Source organism: Megascapheus bottae, chromosome X (assembly GCF_031878675.1).
Source record: "Megascapheus bottae isolate mThoBot1 chromosome X, mThoBot2.hap1, whole genome shotgun sequence".
NCBI classification, from domain to species: domain Eukaryota; kingdom Metazoa; phylum Chordata; class Mammalia; order Rodentia; family Geomyidae; genus Megascapheus; species Megascapheus bottae.
The window spans coordinates 66,322,843-66,328,451 of record NC_143547.1 but is presented as its reverse complement, the minus strand read 5'-3'; positions in this window follow the sequence as shown (position 1 = coordinate 66,328,451).

Below are 5,609 nucleotides of genomic sequence, written 5' to 3'. Positions count from 1 at the left end.
TGTTACAGGTCAGTGCAGCTGGAGTCAATCCGAATATATGGTCACAACAGGCTTGGGTTTCATTTTTAGATGTAGAAAGTTGGTAGAGGGTGAGAGAGGTTAAAGGCTAAAGCAGGGTTGTAGTGTTGATGGGGGGAGAAAGGTTTGTGAAAGAAATTGAAACCACAGACTTCTGTAAAGAAATATGTCTCAGAATGACATTGTCCTATTCGTAAGGAAATGCAAAGACTTAAGAAAACATTAAGTGAAGTAAGCCAGACCCAAAGGAACACAGACTCCCTAATTTCCCTCATTAGTAATAACTAGTATATGTCTAGGATAGTTCTAGCAAAAGATCACAATAGCTCAATAGCTATGTACATAGATGGCTTTATAAAATGATAGTAAGTGAAATGAACTCCAAATATGGAAACAAGAGGTTTTTCTTTGTTGTTGTTGTTTTTAATGTATTGTGTAAAGTTGTTTCTTTTTTAACCTTTGGGTTATCCCTTATTGTATTTTCTTTTGGTACCCTGTGTCTTGTATATATCTTTATCTGAATTGAGGAAAGAAGGGGAACAACAAAATGGTGAGACAAAAGATAAAGGGTGAACCAATGCAACAGCTATACTTACAAGACAATATGTTGGAAATGATCTTTACTGGGTGGTCATTGTGGAAAGGGAGAATCTGAGAAAAAAACGAGGCAGGGGATAACAATGTTTGAAAAGAAATGCAGTCCTTACCTTACATATGTAACTGTAACACAAGCTTGACAATAAAAATAAATTTTAAAAAGAGAAAAAGAAAACTGAGCATGGTGGCTCACGCCTATAATCCTAGCTACTCAGGAGGCTGACATCTGAGGATCAAGGTTCAAAGCCAGCCCAGGCACAAAAGGACCTGAGACTCTTATCTAAAATTAACCTCTAGAAAACAGGAAGTGGGGCTTGGCTCAAGGGTAGGGTGGTATCCCTGAGGGACTATGTACAGGCCCAGGGGTAGGGTGGTAGCCTTGAGCTGAAGAGCTCAGGGCCAGAGCCCAGGCGGAGTTCAAGCCCCACAACCCACAAAGAAAAAAAAGAGAGAAAAAAGTATTACAAAGTAAAAAAAATTCCACTGCAAAAAGTGATTGATTCACTTGGGATCACGGAATCAGTAGAGATGTAGAGATTGGTTTCTATTTGTGCCACAGGTAGAGTAGAACCTAGAGCTGGTTTTCTGGTCCTTCTAAGTCAGCCCAAGTTCTGACATGGAGCTAAACAAGAAAATGAATTCAAAGAAAATAGGAAAAGAGGAATGATTCTGTCTACTCACATGAAATAATAATCTAGCTTCCTCAACAGGACCTCTAAATAAAGAGTTTAAAGAGCAAATTATTTTTAACACTACTGTTGTTGAAGTATCCTTAACCAATATGCCTCAGTACCCCAGCACTTTGTCTGGAATACAGTTCTAAGTGATTGCATTGTTAGAGTTGAGTTTCACTGAGAAGCTTTGCCAACAGCATTCTAGCACTGTCTTTTCTTAGTTTTAGCAGAAAAATGTAGATAGTGTCAGGGACTAAGACAGGGGCAATTTATACATCCAAGTTAATACTGAAGAATTTTCAGAAATTATGTTTTGCTTAAAAAATTTCCCAGTAGTCCACACTTCAGCCTCCCTCATCTCTAGTAATGAAATAGGCTTCTAATCAGTCTTATTTTATTCTTCTTGTCTTTCTTTCTTCACAGTGAAGCCAGAGAGATCTTTCTAGAATACATCACCAGTTATATCACATCTCTGCTTAAAATTCACCAATAGTTTCTCTTAAGATGAATTCTAATTTCATTCACATGGCCTACAAGAATGATTTTCATTTGTTTCTGTCTTCTCAGCATAGTAAGGAATGTATTTTGATTCACTTAATTTTAAATGACATGAACGTTTCACAAACAATATTTATCCATGTTTCTTGTGGTGAACTCTGAGATTTTCCTATGCAACTTTTATTGCCAAGGGTTAGCCTTTTCCATAAAGTGCTACATAGTAAATATTTTGAGCTTTGTGTACAAATGATCTTTGTTGCAGCTACTAAACTTTATTACTGGGAAAGAATATATATATATATACACATATATGTACATACACATTTTCTTACAACTCCAGAGACCTTGTACAACGTCCAAAGATTTCCTAGTTTCAGGGTACAGCATATGCTACCCCCCACACTGGGTAGTAAATGCTTTTTAAGTAACAACACAGATAATGAATGATTCCACATTAACATCCCGCTAACATAGTAAACCACTTACTTCTGTATTTCTTTCCCTTGGTGTTCAAATGAACTGTTTAACATTGATTAGCAAGCCATGAGCCATAATTTTCCTAATCACTGTAAAGGGAAAAAAATCCCCGAGTCATCAAAAAAGCTCTGTATCTCTGTCTTTTCCTTTTTCAAGGTTTAACATTTATATATATGCATATAATATGCAAGTAAGTATATAGGTACATATAATGAAGTAAATTTAATATGAACTAAATCTATATCCTCATTTCACAAAATCCATCTTTTCTAAGAACACAACATAAGTGAAGAAAGATACCCTTGTTACATAGCACATTAGCTTGACATTTTCAGATTGTGTTACCACACCTCACACATTTCAAGAGATTGTTGCAGCTCGAATCTCTCTGTTTAGTTTTCTCCCCTACACTTTCTTTCCTGGCGCTTCTAATCCTAATGTTTAGCATTCTATTTCAAATGTTGGGCCAATTATTTTCCTCTTCACCCTGATTCCACTCTATCTTTAAGCACTAATACCTTTATCACCTTCACAAGAAATCTAGCTGTATCTAGCCTCCTTTAAAGTTCAAGGTCCATTCTGAGCCTCAGGTACTTCTACAGTGACAGATCCACCACATGTGAGAGTCCTTTGTTTCAAGGACTTGGGATCTGCAGCATTTGTATTCACCAGACTTTGAAGAATGCATGCATAAGTGAGTTGGGCATAGAGAACTGGATGACCCTTAAGTTAATGTAACTGAAGTATGAGTTGTGATGGCCTAAATTAGTGGCAATGGTACTGAAAGAAAACTTCATATATTTTATATATGATTAGAAGAGAAAAGGCAAAAGAAAAGTACTTCTAAATGGGTGATTTAATAGAGAAAATTTATGATAAATATTATATCTTGTCTTAGCATCTCCACTTCCTGTTCCACCAGCATGAACACACTCTTACACAACCACACACCCCCACACACATACCAGGATACAATTATTGTGTTTCTGATCCATTGGTTCTTTCAATAAATATTCATTGGATACTTACTAAGAGACAGGAACTGTGTGAGGTGTTGGGAGTACAATAATGGACAAAATAGATCAATTTTTTCCCCATTACAGTCTTTACATTTTAGTGGGAAAGATAGATAATAAGTAAAATAAATGAATGCAGTATGTAACATGTCAGGCTTTGATAAATACTAAAAAATAGCATAACATTTTTTTCTTTTTGTTTATCCACTGTTGTCACTGTATTTGATTTAAGTACACTGTATCTTTTATATAAATTTATCTGAATTGGGGAAGAACAAAATTATGAGACAAAGGATCAATGCAACAGTGATACTAACCATACAATATATTGGAAATGGTCTTTATAATCTGGGAGTACCAGGAATAACGAGGGAGGGGTAACAATATCTGACAAGAAATGTACTCACTACCTTATGTATGTAACTGCAATAAAACAATTTAAAAAGGAGAAGAATAATAATCAACAGAAGGTAGAAATGTTATAAAGTCTATGGGGTTACTGAATCTAGGTTCCAGGGAAGTGCTTACTGAAAAGATCATTTCTGAGTAAGAAACAAAATAAATAGAACTAGTAGCTATGTGAATATATGGTCAAGATATAGGAGGTACCTCCACGTTTTCAGCAGAGCACTAAAGTGACCCCGATTGTACTGTACCACTCTGACTGAAAGCAGAGGCAGGGAAATCAGTGGTAGATTATTTACAGTAATCATGGCTAGCAAAGATGGGAACTCAAATGAGAGTGGCTGCAGAGGGGCTCATAAGTGACCTAAATTACTTTATTTTTCACTGCCTCTTTGCAGCCACAAACATTGCTATCAATAATACTAGAAAATAAAATTTCGAGGCCAGACATGGTAACATATGCCTGTAGTACAATCTTATGAGGCTGGGATAGGAGAATCTCTTAAACCAAGGGGTAGGATTTCTGTGATAGCTTAGAAGACAAAGAGAAAAAAATGAAGAAGAAAGAGATGAAGGAGGAGTTGGGAGAGGAGGAGGAGGGGGAGAGGAGGAGGATGAGGAAAGGAAGAAGAAAGGAAGGAAGGAAAGAAGGAAGGAAGGAAGGAAATGATAGACAGTAAAGGGGAAAATACATGTGCAGGACTAAGGAAACTGAAGATTCCAGTGAGTAAAGCAGAATAAGAAATGTAGAAGGGAGGAAAAGTAATTGTGATGAACATGGAGAGTAAGGGGAGGGAAGCAGAATGCCTTAAATAAAGTCTTTCTGATTACATAGACTAGACCCTCTCCTTACTTTTTATTTTATCTGTCTCTTTCTATGACAACTTGATTTGCAGCATTTTGAAATAATGAAGTTGTTCTCTTTTATATGTATAGATTAGGGAGACACTTGTTCTCTAAGCTAAATGAGGCAAAAGAAAATTCTAATTGGTTCTGGGAAAGGTGATTAATAGGTGAGAACAGCCATATTCATTTTTGGAGTGGTGTTCCCTGCATGAGTGGAATATAGGTAAAGTTCCCTCTCTTATGTGCTCTCTAATTACCAAGTATGTTATTTCACTTGTGAGGTTCAAGATTGTCTGTTGGTAAAAGACAGCTTAGACTTTCTTCCTGTTGTTAGAAAATAGTATCTGGGCCTTGAATTTTTAGATATTACCTCATAAATACATACATACATACATATTTGGTGTCAATTATAACTAAGATAAACAGGAAGCAAGAGCTCATGCTGCTAATTTTACTCACTCAGAAGCCTGAGATCAGGAGGATGACAGTTCAAAACTAGTCTTGGCAAACAATTTACAAGGTCCTATCTCAATCAACAAAAGCTGAGTGTGATGTTATACATCTGCCATCTCATTTATTGGGAGGGAAGCATAAATAGGAAGACTGTGATCAAGGCCAGTTCAGCCTAAATGCAAAATCCTATATCCTAAAAAATAGAAGTAGAAAGGACTGGGAGTCTGGCTTGAGTGGTAAAGTACCTGCCTAGTAAGTACAAGGCCTTGCTCGAGTTCAAGTCCCACTATTCTCTCAAAATTGTTAGGGTGAATAATATAATGAATGTGATGTCCCTATCACATAGTGTTAACTACTAATACATTCAGGCCTTGAACTTCATATAGAATAAAAAAAGAATGGGGCTGGGAATGTGGCCTAATTTTAGAGTGCTTGCCTTGCACGCACGAAGCCCTTGGTTCAATTCCTCAGTACCACACACACAGGAAAAGCTGGAAGTGGTGCTATGGCTCAAGTGGCAGAGCGCTGATCTTGAGAAAGCCCAAGAACAGTTCCCAGACCTTGAGTTCAAGACTCAGGACAGGCCAAAAAAGAAAGAAAAAGAAAAAAAGGAGTGGTTCCTTGC